The sequence below is a fragment of the Branchiostoma lanceolatum genome, chromosome 3 (genome assembly GCF_035083965.1).
Source record: "Branchiostoma lanceolatum isolate klBraLanc5 chromosome 3, klBraLanc5.hap2, whole genome shotgun sequence".
In the NCBI taxonomy this organism is placed as follows: domain Eukaryota; kingdom Metazoa; phylum Chordata; class Leptocardii; order Amphioxiformes; family Branchiostomatidae; genus Branchiostoma; species Branchiostoma lanceolatum.
The window spans coordinates 19,314,234-19,327,517 of record NC_089724.1 but is presented as its reverse complement, the minus strand read 5'-3'; the positions used below and the strand labels follow the sequence as shown (position 1 = coordinate 19,327,517).

The window sequence follows — 13,284 nt, the reverse complement described above, 5'->3', positions numbered from 1 at the left end:
TGAGTCAGGTCATAAATACATGTATGCTTCTTTTCACAAGTATGTACAGCTGTGATTATAACATAAGTTACTAGATGAAGTTGTTATCCTTTTAGGGAACATAAATTAGCATCAACACAGCAGAGTATCTTTTAATTACAGTAATTCTCTTTGGCTATCATGTCTGGATCTATACAAACATGTGCTACCCCTGCTACTTTCATGCTGTGGTAACACATTTACAATCCTTAATAAACCAGACGTTTTTCTTCATTTTCTAGGAAGATAACCTTGGTCTGCCTTTGAAAACTAAGTACTTATAAATCAATGATAACCTTTATAAATATGCAAAATTGCAATATGCATGAAGAATGCAAAGTTTGTAAACATACTCACAGGTGTTTAATTTAAAGGTTCTAAGAAATTGAAATTGGACCAAAACATCTACCCTGTGTTATACTAGTATTTACATCACATAACATTCCCAATTTTACAAACTCAACTTTGCATGACCCTACATGCAATTCAGCCAGCTGTACCTATGCAAAAAAAATAGTTAAATACATGTACTGTCAAATAGGTACAACACACAGAAACAGTGCCTACTTTATCGTATAAAATGATAACAGCAAAGAATATCATGATTTCGAATTGGTTGAACCCTGTGACCAATAAAATCCTTTGTTGCATGACCTGGAGGGGTTTCTTCCCAACTGGCCACAAAATCCTGATACGGAGCAGGCATCAGCATCATGATCAGTATGCAGTGCTGGAGGCTTGGTTTTGCATTCCATTAGTAGGCAGCTAGTGACCAGGCCTTGTTCCGCTGATTTGAGCCACTTTGCAAGTCAACAAGCCATAGCCAGACCCAGCACTGGTATGGTCAGTGAAGTACATTTTGTAATTATCACCATATCAATAGCTATATAGCTCTTGTTTCCTTAAAATATCATTAAAATTTGCTATCAGGATAAGTTAAAAAGATGAAGATACTGATCCTATAATATATTCATGTAGAACTTAGCTATCACTGGTACCTAAGGTAGGGTCAGTGAGTAGGGCCAGACTAATGGGCAAAGAGATAAGGTTGACTAAATCTGCCAAGGTGGTATGTGGCAATCAAGGTCACTGAACCCGCTGAGGGACTATAACACAACAAAACTTCAGTCCAAAATAAACAGTCTCCAAAGGCAGGTGTACTTTACCAGTATTTATACTGCATTTTCTCTACAGGATGCTTCTCCAAAGTCTGATTTGAACATAGGTAAGGAGCTACAACTCATTACATTCAACTCTGAGTAGTAAAAACAGCATAACATTAACAGTATCTATCAAATTCTTACTGTCTTTTTGTGCCCTTCAAATCTTCTTACACTTATAAGAGGTCTGTGCGCAGAATGCAGTATCTCAGATGAGAACTATCCACTCAAGCTCTCTGATTCTGGTGAAATTCAAAGGGAAACACTATCCCATGACTAGAAGCCTTTGACTGCTTTACTACTAAGTGGCAACAGCCTAAACAAGCTGGCAGATGGAATACCACAATATCTATTGACTCTAGATGACAGACAAAACACAGCCTCCCCACCCAGTGCCAGCTGCAAATGCACAAAACAAGATACATGTCTCCAAAGTTTTTTGCTGCAATGTTTTTCTCCTAATCCAAAAGGTTTAGATTTTTGTCACAAGTGGTTGTAAAAAATCTTAATTTTGTGTTTCTCTGAAACTATTTCCCTCCTACATGTAGAACTTGGATTGAGCTTCATTGTTTAGTCACCGATAAGTTTTTTTTATGCAGCCCTCTTCACATTGGGATACTGTAAATGTATTCATTTTCTTTGAAGTTTTATTTTACAGTAGGAGGGAAAAGGAGTTTTTTGCAGTTCTTTGAAGTTTAAAGTTGAAACAATTTTGTAGTACATGTAAAACATGTTATCAGTATTGTGATTTTGCAGGAAGAGGACACAGCGAAAATTGCAAAAATAAAACCACTGCAAAGATATCAAGATTTACAGTATCACTCTTTTTTCACCCGTACCCAAAGGCTTACAACACCTCAGCAAAGGTATGATGACACACTTTCACAGCTTGTTGCTTCTATTGTGACTTTATTTCCCTAACTAATGACCAATCACTTTCTAGTCATGCACAAAAATCAGTTAAATGTACTCCTTTGTGACTGTGATGAAGATCCTGATGTTGACTGACGATGTGTTTGTTGGCAATATATTTGAAGAACTGTACATGTCTTGAAGTCTAAACTGTGAAATTAGTGCCTGTGGTATGTTTGGAAATACATGCATGTACAAACACCACAGTACTAGAAGAGACTTGTTTCAAGACACTGAGCCATTCCATGGACAGATCTCAACTCAACCGCACAATATAAACACACGGTGTAGATACAAAGTTCAGGCCTGAGACTGAGAGGCATGTAGATTTGTTTAACAAAGGTGGTAACAACCAGGGCGATTACAAAAGACACCAGTTCAACTTTTAGTACCAAACACTCACATACTTATAGCCATCAAAATGTATGTATATTTCAAAACATTTAGTGACAAAAAATGTAGATAAACCATGTTGTCAGGCAAAGGATGCTTATTCAACAGTCACCTTTTGACCTGTACTTGTAACTAAAAATTACATGTTATTCCAATCTACATGTACATGTGTAGCCTTTTTCAGCACATGTATCTGACTTTTCTTTTTGAAATTTACCACTATAAGATTCATCATGGGCAAAGTTATTGAATCAACAAAATATTTCACTGCTTAGCAAATACTGTAGGTGAAAAGACTGCATTCCTTAGGAATACAGCTTTTCTCATTTACCCTTTCTGGAACCTCAAGCACATCAATCACTTGAGACAGTCCTGATTGGCCAAGGGGCCAGTTCCACATTGCAAATATAAAGTAACAGTCAGTCTGATACATTTTACATTGACCAGTACGCTAGAGAGATCATTACCTACACAGGCTACAGCGAGGATATTTCTGTGTAAATCCAGTATTTCTAGTACGTAGCCTTTTCACAGATTCAGTAGGGTAATTGTAATCTGAAGGTTATCTCTAAATGACTTGGGGGAAGCTGATGGAAGCCAGCAGATGCTGTCCACAGTGGTTACACCAAAGAACACCATGTACAGTAAGTTGTACTGTAGATGCAGAGATGTTCACGGTGGTTTTATGTTCACGGTTTTCGCGGTGAACTTTCAGCGTGAACTTAAAACCACCGCGAAACTTTTTGGCCCCCTTATGACTGTAGCACTTCTATTATTTCAAACGCGAACATAAAACCCCTGCAAACACTACATTTTCTGCTTACCGCGAAATAAAAACCACGTATCTCTCACGTCCTATCAGCCATTGTAACCAACATTATGCAAACCTGGAGGTGATGATCATGAAAACCTTTCATACTGAACAATTCTGAATTCTTCAAGCACAGACCGATGCAATCAAGATGCCAAGACTAGTAAGAAATTGTTATGGGAAGGTCTACAATTACAAAAACATATCTTTGACGTTACAAACCCCCTCCAACAGGCAGGTCAGAAGAAACATCCCTAAGCAAACACTTACAAAGCCTGGGGCAGGTTAGCCTCTGGGATGCCAGAATAAGAAAGGGCAGACTGTTTAACTTTGAAGTTATAAGTTTCAGGCATACCAATTTAAGTTTGATATGGGCCTTTGGCCAGCATTGACCTTGCAATACCTCATTCACTTCACCTCAAGAAAGCTTGATTTTTCTGCAAGGATAAATTCCAACAACAAACCCCACAGTTGCCTTCTCCGTTGTGAACTACATGTATATTTCGGATTTGACCTGTGACAATGTCCATGTTGTTACAGCCATGAAGCTCATTTCCAGACCAGACAGCTTAGGAATGTGACCTGTAGCTTTGAACTTAGCCATGTCACTGCTTGAGGATTACTAGGGTTGACTTGACCTGGGAATTTCCTTCCATGTTGACTCTTCCAAATCTGTTCATGTTCAACTACAACCCAGGATTACCACTGCTCAGCCCCATGGAGTCAGTATACAAACTGACTTGCCAGAAATAAGTTGTTCCCACTTGTTGTCTTCTTCTTCCATCCAGCCAACTCCTGACTGCTACTCCATTTTCAACACTTGAATACTGTATATAATTATCTTAATTAACAGGAAGCATGTTTGCAAGCATTCTATTCTGGATGGCCGCAAGGAAGCAGCGAGAGGAAGCCTGACTCCCACAATTGAGCAGCATGGTCCCATAGGAATGAATGGAACCCTTTCTGCCTAGAAATTCTGCATGTAGATTTATACAAGAGACAATTGACCAGGACTGTGGAGATACTGTCACTGTGCAGTTGATTTTGTTTCACACTGAAACAGTCATTCATGGTTGTATTGAATATTCACAGCAGGATACGGGGAAAACTGAAAATACACTGAGGTAAATGGCATAAACACAGCAATCAAAATGAAAATGACATAGTGATTGAAAAGACGGGTTGTCTGTCTCTGCCTTAGATTTTTCAAAAAGAATTACCTTTGCAACTAGGAACAGTGACTCTATAATATAAATGCCATTTGACAACAATAAAGAAAATTTGTGTGTATCACTTGATCAGAGCCTGAGAGTGAGATACATTTTGTCACAACAGCATGTTGTAACTTTCAGCATTGCAATGCTGACGGTGGCTGCTCTCTGCATTAGTATTGTACACATGTCCCGCTAGTCTCACCCCTGTTTCTACCATAACAACTGCAAAAGTCGTTACATTTCTAGACTAGAGACTGAAATAGATTGCAAAAGACATTAGTAACATTACAAAGAAATGCCTGGCTCCCAAACCTTGCTTGGTTTCCCAGTAATCTGTCGTGATCATGATGGCTGAAAATACCCCCCCCCCCCCCCCAAATTGAGAGAGAGAAGAATACAGTACATGTACTTGTCCGAATACAGTACATGTACATAATGTCATATCCAATCCAGATACGGTACGGAAAACACTAAGCACAATCCTTATTCGAAATTAAAACGTAAAATACTCACTCCACTACACCGTATGTCGCAAAAACACTGTAATATAGGTATCCTGAAATTTTACCAAAGTCCAATATAGCATTTTCTAATGAGCATTTTCTTTTTTCACATGTGTGCAAACAATACATGTTCTTTTTATCACATATACAAGTATATGTGACAGCTGTTAAACTGAAATCTAGTATACACAAACACACTTTAGAAAAGGGATAGACACATGAATATGTTGGCCTTGGGGATAATATACATGCACAATCAACATCCATCTTTTGTTTATCAAAAGTCTGCATTTCTAGTGAAAGACCTGATCAATCTGCAATAGTTATACAAAAATATGACCTGTAAATAGAACAAAAAGTTACAGACAACATGGGGGATGTGGTCCAAATGAGGAATTCCCATCACAGCTGGGCACCGCCCTCCCCACCCATCCTTCCTGGCAAAGGTTATCTGCGGCTGTGATCTTGGGACACAGCTGCATGGAGCTGTTTTGTCATCCACAGCCAACTGGCACACTTCTACCATGCCACCTCAATCTCAAATACCAATACAACCAGATGCTTCCACTCCCTAAACTCACAACTTATACAAAGACTTCTGTTCTGAAAGAGTTCTGGTCTGTACTAGTGCTACTAGTACTACTGTATAATATTTTGTGTGCATCGTGTGACACAAAGTAATTCTAGCTTAGGCCTTCATACGACGTGTATTTCTAAGACTCAGTAACACAACAGAAATATATAATCTTTCATATTCTCCAAAGAGGCACAAACCATGACACACTTCCGTGACAGTCTAAATACAAATCATTATATTAGCAGCAGAAAATAGAAAGCCATTACCTCAAGACACTGAGCAGTGCAAAACATTAACTAAAAATTCTAAAACTTAACAGAGTAAATGATTGCACAATGTAATCTTATGTGTAGCAACTGATGTCATCAATTCTCCCAAAATGAATACATTTTCATAAATAAAGCCTACTAGGAAAAAAGATAAAAATAATGTACACAAAATAAAGACCTCAACATATATGACAGAGACAAATTGGAAACGCTTCCATACTTATTAACCCAGCACTAATGAAATGTAAGTACCGTTTGTCCACCACCTATTTAGCAGGTTGACCTACAGACATAACCATGACCCTATGAAATTGGTGCAAGATTCATGCTGTGAAGAATTACTCTCCTGGCTGGTCTTTACCTCATATGTTTACAGTTACCTATGTGTAGCTATTGAATTGCCAAACAACAATGCCAATTCTTTAGTTTTATGCAACATGACATTATATCAACAAATGGTTATTACTTAAACCATATTTTGTATCTACATTATAGCCTTTCCTGACTTTGCTTTAATCTCTTTCTTCTTTTCCCAAAAGACCCAACTGCTGCTCCCCTCCCCCCAGCCCAAGGTCATTGGGCTGATTGATCTGCCTGTTTCTTGGTCCTAATCATTCCCAGCATGCAATGCCACCTGCATCAGCAATCAATATGTCAACATCTAACAGGTAGAAGCAAACAGCAAAGCCCTCCCACTGTAGGACATAAACACAGTGACAGAAATTACACATACAATCAAAAACTTCCCACAGTCTTGAAACTGGATTAGTAGGAATTCTAAAACAAATACAAGTACAGTAGTACTACATGTGATAGTAACTTCATATCAGTTTAAATACAAATGCTTTTGAGAATCATGGGCTTAGCAGAACATTGAGACAATCAAAGTTTTATTTTAACTATATTGTTGCCCTGATACTTGTACACTTTGCTCAGCTGTTAACTGTTGTTACTGATTTGTAACCAACCAAGGGAAATCATGTTTGTTATACTTTTGCAACTAGACAGAAATGGGCAACTATAGTATGAAAAGAGCCTTGTTAGAAATAGTCCAGACAATAAGTCAATAACACAAAATTGACAAAGTATTTTCTATGTACATCAATTGCGTAAAATACCATAAATCAAACCAATTAGCTAGCTTTCCTTTCAAGACATCAGAGCAATTTGGTTTATGTCTTGAACCCTATGTTTACAGAGGGACCATCTATATAAACACTAAAACAGATACTTAATCTTTCTAATCTTATCATTGTCTAGCATTCCATAGATCCTGCTTCTCTTGCCTTATCCCTTCTTTTATCTTCTTATAATGTTTGTCAATAATCATATCACAAAATATATTTCTATCTAGAAAAATTAAACATTTTCTGCAAGAGGTAGAGAATGGTGCCATCATGATTAGCAGATTTAAAAGAAACCATTCATCTCCATAAACAACCTCATTAAAAGACCAAGAAAACACGCTCTTCAAATGTGGTTTCTGTTGTTTGTACCAATGATAACAAACAACTGTGGGCAGTACACTCACATCCAAAACCAAACATCATCTATAAAAGGAAGGCTAACTACATGTAAGCAATTTCTGCTTTTTGTAGTAGATGAGAAACTTAGTACCTGTAACAGTAAGGTACACAGCTCTACTAGTCAAACTGCAACATTTCAAGCTGCATTAGAATTCCAACAACACAAACAAAGCAAGGTACAGTCAGTTTCACGGAACCACAACATACCTGCAACAGCAGGAATCCTGTTTTTGTTTATTTTCATAAATTCTAAACCAAGACCTGTTGGAACAAACTAATTTCATACTTTCTACATCGTAGTAAATGTACAGCAATGTTAAACCCTTAAAGTTAAAGTTTCCTATATTCCAGTTATACATGACAAAATTCATTCTAGTGGTAGTGTGCTGTGTGCAGGACTGCACGTATATGTAATCAAATTCAGCAATAGACCTACCATGGGATATGATATTCCATATACATAACCACGTCATTTTGAAAATCACGCAAAAACTTTTATCATAGAATTAGAAGTCAGTCTCACAAGCCTAAATTTTTTAAACACACCAAATCAGTATGATTTAATTCATCTGCAATTTTGTTCAAATGTATGATAATTACATTTTGTAATGACATAACGACATCTTCCTTAGGTCTCAAGAGAACCAATTACATAGAACTGAATACAGCTTATGAAAATGTTATGACAACATTCAAATTTTTCAATGTTATTCAAATTCTGCTAATCTCTTCTAGATCTATTATTGAGGAACCCATTGCAATTCTCTGTGTTGATATACAATGTATAGTTAAATATATAAGAACTGAGATACATGCCGTAACTGTGCTAACAACATACTCCTTGTTGATTATCCAGGCTTTGGAAGCATGACAAGATCTCAGGGCGACTTTGAAACTTACTGTTAAAGTTAACACTTGGTGAAACGTTTGGCTGAGACAGAAGCTAAGTGTACATGACATCTCGATGGTCCCAAGGGTCGAGCGTAGGTGACTTTGTGACTCCCTTGCCAGCCTAGACCAGCTTGGGACTGATGATGTCATGTCTATAACTGCCTGATCTTCACATCAATCCAAATCAAATGTACCAAAAGGGGAACAGTTCTAATGACATCCTTTGTCTAGAAGGGATTCAATAAAACAATTATCATTCAGTGAAAAATATCTCAGCTCATTTGCTTCATAGTAACCTTTAGGTCCCATTTGAACAGCACTATTTCACTACAAAATATAGGCACTCTTTCACTACAAAATACAAGCTTGGTATTTGATCTGAGGGATTGCTACCTTTTGCCTGTCTGCCTTTGCTCAAGCTGACACGATTCTTCCATAAGAAAAGCCAATCCCCAGCTTTCGCTGGATAGCTGCCAATGATCATGACATTGATGGCAAGAATAAACTACCAGTACCTTTGAAATATTGATACCGAGGGCAGCACCGATTTCGAATCTGTCCATCTCTTCCTTGGGAAAACCCACCAGCAACTCGTATCCATTAGTCTACCTGTAACTGTAAGGCTTACTTTAATAAAGCGCGCTTCTGTGTTTCCTATTGATTTAAACAAATTCAATACAAGGTTGTGATAATACCTACAAATCAACAGTTCAACTATTAGCTGTGTTACAATTCAAGTAACGAAAACAATACCTGCTCTATTGGACCTTTATTGATCACTGAAAAATACATGTAAGGTAGGTCTGTTAGGGAAGCATCCCTGTAAATTATTGCTCACCAATCAAATAATCACATATCTGCCAACCCAGGCAACTTTGTACCAACCCCCGCACCAGATAGCATGCTGACCCATTAAAAAGCAGACAAGTCTTTTTACATTTCTGTGTGACTATACATTGAAATATCCAACTGGGAGGTATATTTTCCTGGCGTGCATGCAGTTGCAGGGTAAAAGTTAAAACACTTTGTTGACACAGTGTCAAATAAATTGTTAACATTAACACCAATGTTGCAGATCAAAATGGCCACTCATGACCACCTTTGGTCATGCAAAACTGCAAAAGGTTAACCACAATCAGCTGTGCGTGCTACATATTTCACTTCAGGTTTTCAAGTTATATTTTCGTGTGTTTTTGTCCAGTCCCAACTGGATATGGTGTAAAGGAAGAGACGGGACAAGCACGTTTGCCCCCCTCCCCCTTCCTTTTCAATGAAGGGGTGATGACGGGAGGGGTGGGGCTGCAAAACACTTTCACTGCTAAGAAACCGACCTTCAATTCCTGTCTGGCAAGCCTTCAAAAGCACCATTTACACTTGAAATAATAACACAGCCTACAAGCACCCCTGCGATGTAATAATACAAAGTTCGTGCAATGAAAATGACATTTTTCAGCCGAAAAATACCCTCCCACCCTGCCGACTAACGTGTATATTTTAGTTGGACCGTTACTTTTATGCCAGCCTGTCTCGCCTGGGGACAAATTAGCGAGTATTTCTCTCTACCCAACCAACAAGTACGGCCATCGGTTCTTCATCCATCGATTGTCGAATTTACGTCTTTTAGATTCCTGTACACACAGATATCCTTTACTAATGGTGGGCTAACCGATTGGTGGGCGTTTATTCCCCAGATTTTGCACGGAGATATTTTTACCGCCCGCCATTTGCACCGCTATGCTACAAACATGGCGACCCAATCATCCACATAGCTGGCGCGTTTGTCCGCTTGTACCCCAACATTTAGCTCCTGAGTGAGAAATTTCGTCTTCGTGTGCCAGACTTTTCCTCAGAGTATCTTAGGTTTAATATGTGGCAGCGATCTACAACATTCTGGAGAGGTAGGGTTGAGAGTAAGGGAGGCGTCAGCACGATAAAATGGGCCAAGCTCGGCGGCCGGCGGGAACGTGCCCAGATGATGTCATGTTCATAGGCGAAAGCCCATCCTGGACTGCCTGTCGCCATTTTTCGTTCGCAGCCATGCGATCGGGAGATGAAAACATGTGTACTTACCTACTCTGACCGGTTCTGTTCCCAAAAATCCTGCGGAAAGGCCGAAAATCCCGACTTTTGCACCTACACGATGCACCAGCACAACACACACACGGACACGGAACATGCACGGAAGTGGGGCGCGCGCTTATGCATATTCATGAGCTATTCTATCGCACGGAGGCACCCCTCGTGGGCGACCCTATCATAACGGTGGAGTGGAGGCGAGAATTTCGCAAAGAAAACAAAATGACTAAACTTTGAGTAGGAACTCTTGCAATCAGTTTACGGTCATGTATTTAAGCATAAGCAGATTTTGTTATTTGACGCAAGTCTGTCGTCATTTTTGTTGTTAGAAACTAAGAAAGTGAGCTGGAACTTGTGGGAAGATCAGACGTCTTTGGCATCAGACCGATAAAACAAAGGTTCAGTGAAAAACATGCGGTGTTGCTGACACAGAAACTTTGCCATGTCATTTTCCGCAAACAAAGTGAACATCTGCTTTTGTGTGATGGCTATGCGTCATATGTGTCATATGCGATTTGTCAATCGCTGTAACGTTATAACACTGTTGGGTTTGCCCTTATTGCCGCCAGGCGGCGCTATTTCTTGAAATGAACCGCTGTTGAAGGTCATAAAATGAAATGTTGCCGTCCTAGTCTATAAGTATAACGTTAGTTCTGATGTTGAATACAAAAAATGTCTTTTCATTTACTTTGGGCATTCATTTGAAAAATATCCCTAAAATGGGAAATAGAACTGGCTCCGTGCTTTATGTTAGGAAAACTTTGATATTCCCACACACGTAGAATCCTATAAGCACGTATTTTTGCTCGCTTTGCAAGCCGCGGTCGTCTTTCGTGACGGTGTAGTGCAATTTTTGTAATCTCCAAGCAGATCTATAGGTTGCATAAAGACCGTATCAAACTGGCAGAGGAAGTACGTTTTGCAACCCAAGGATTGCAAAGACCGTATCCAACTGGAAGAAGGAGCTTGGATTGCATTACAAGCTCCTTCTTCCAGTTGGATACGGTCTTTGCAATCCATTGGGTCTGGTTGGAGGCTACAATTTTGCGCTATATATAGCCAGTTCCCTACTTAGGTGAACAAAATGAAATGTGCGAAAATCTGATTAAAACAAACATCTATGAAGACACTTTCGGGATATATTCAGGAGAAAGTACTGTATGCATGTTACAAACACCACATCGATTATCGCCCTCCCTAGCTCATGCATGACTTTCACCTCACCACAGGTACAGTTGAGCATGCAGGAATTCAAATCTTTGCGCACACCCCTGCACGGTGTCGTTAACGCAGGTAAACAAATCTAGCGAAATCTGAGCGGTGAACAAATACACCGTTTACTTAGCCTTTGTCTTGGAGGTAGTTCCACTATTAGCCTAACAGGCGGACCTCGAAAGGTCGCACGATTCACGAGGAACATTTCCCCCAAACGTCTTCTTCCTTAGTCATTACCGGGCCACCCCCATACACTCCTTTCTCATCCACCATTTCCGCGCGAAAAAGTGCCGCTGCAATGATCGAACTACCCTTAGTTTCCCTTCCCAATTACGTCAACGTTACTGTGCAAATGAATTCCAGTGCCCCTTTCCTAGTGTGTTTGCTCACTGCAGTTTGAATGAACAATGCGGTCAATATTATGTACAATGTCATTTGTTACAAAGAGATCTTCCAGAAAAGCTAAGACCTACTAGTGCGTATGTGAGGAGAATATAACAAGCTGGTGTGGGAATCAACGCCGTCTATATAGCTGTGATACAAAACGTCTTGTGCATGTATCAAGAAGTAACTGTACCATCATGTCAACAGGTGTGCGAAGGCAGAGGAAGGAGATACATAAGAAGTATAAGCCAAAAGTCAAGGTCTCAAGACATCGGAAGAAACAAAGCCTTACATTCCAAGGGCTAAAGTCGATCCTCATGTTCGCCCACCACCGCCCACAGCCTGACAGATCATGGCAAACAACTTATCCCGTCACCACGGAAACCAAGTGCAAATTGTCGTCTGTTATTACGTGCCGGGGTAATGACGCCCACTTAGAAGTCAACCCTGACATAAACGGTTTTTCTAATCACTTCCGCCGTGACTCAGAGTACTGGTAGTCTCGGGATTCAGCCTGCCATGGGCTGGCTTGGTGGAATGAGGCAACTTGCGCACTACAGTAGGACTTACTATAACAAGCACTTGCGCACATGTTGAGTACAAAACTGGGGTTCCAGACTACATCGAAATAAGTTTGACCTAAGGCTCTTGTCACTTTGACCTATTAGATGATATATTGGGTGGTTGAAGTGCCATTCAGGGCTATTACTGGAAGAAAATTCAGTTTGGAAGGTATACTAGGGCGTTCAACGGAGGATGGGTGGAAACGTATTCCTAATCCTAATCTACAACTTTATGTTATGCGCCCGTGAAAGAACTCATTCAAATTCACTCATTCAGAGTTCCTTCTCTATCTATCATTGAAGATACCTATCGTGCAAAAATGCAGTAGACGTCTCAATTTTGTGATGATGACGGCCGGTGTGGTGCTGGTATGCACTGTGTCTACCCATCCGTAGTGAACACCATTTTGTTCAAGAAGTAACGTTACATGAACATGGTTATGGGTGATACAACCAGCTGTATTGTTTTGGGTTTTCGATGAAGACCGTCCCTTTTAACCCACGCACTCAAGAACACTAAAGTCTACACAGGCTCGTATTTCGGTGCCGCTTCTGGAGGTATTTGACCCAAATGTTATGTTTACTCCTTGGTTTACTGTCCATGCCGTCTGTGTTTCTCCACAGAGGCCATCGCCCTCGGTGGCCGTAAGTTACCTTGGTTATACGTCAGTTTATGTTCGTTTCCTGCATGTTCTTTCTTCCTCTCTATCCCACGATGAGCAGACGTAACCACTGATCATTCTTCCAAAGTTTGTTAAGTGGCTCCACGAGG

The 13,284-nt window shown here is 39.8% G+C and overlaps 1 protein-coding gene across 7 annotated transcripts in view; it reads right to left on the bottom strand.

Moving 5' to 3' along the window:
- LOC136430861 (alpha-adducin-like) overlaps nucleotides 1–13,284 on the bottom strand; it is a 47,128-nt gene that overhangs the window by 33,013 nt on the left and 831 nt on the right. For 2 of the 7 annotated variants that reach the window (XM_066421906.1, XM_066421908.1), the window contains exon 1: nucleotides 10,345–10,485. The exons of 1 other annotated variant lie outside the window; for it this stretch is intronic. The gene's annotated coding sequence lies outside the window, so the exon portion shown is untranslated. Of the gene's footprint in view, nucleotides 1–10,344; nucleotides 10,486–12,241; nucleotides 12,374–13,284 lie in introns of those variants that run through there. 4 more of the 7 variants (XM_066421907.1, XM_066421911.1, XM_066421914.1 and 1 more) reach the window with 4 other exon arrangements.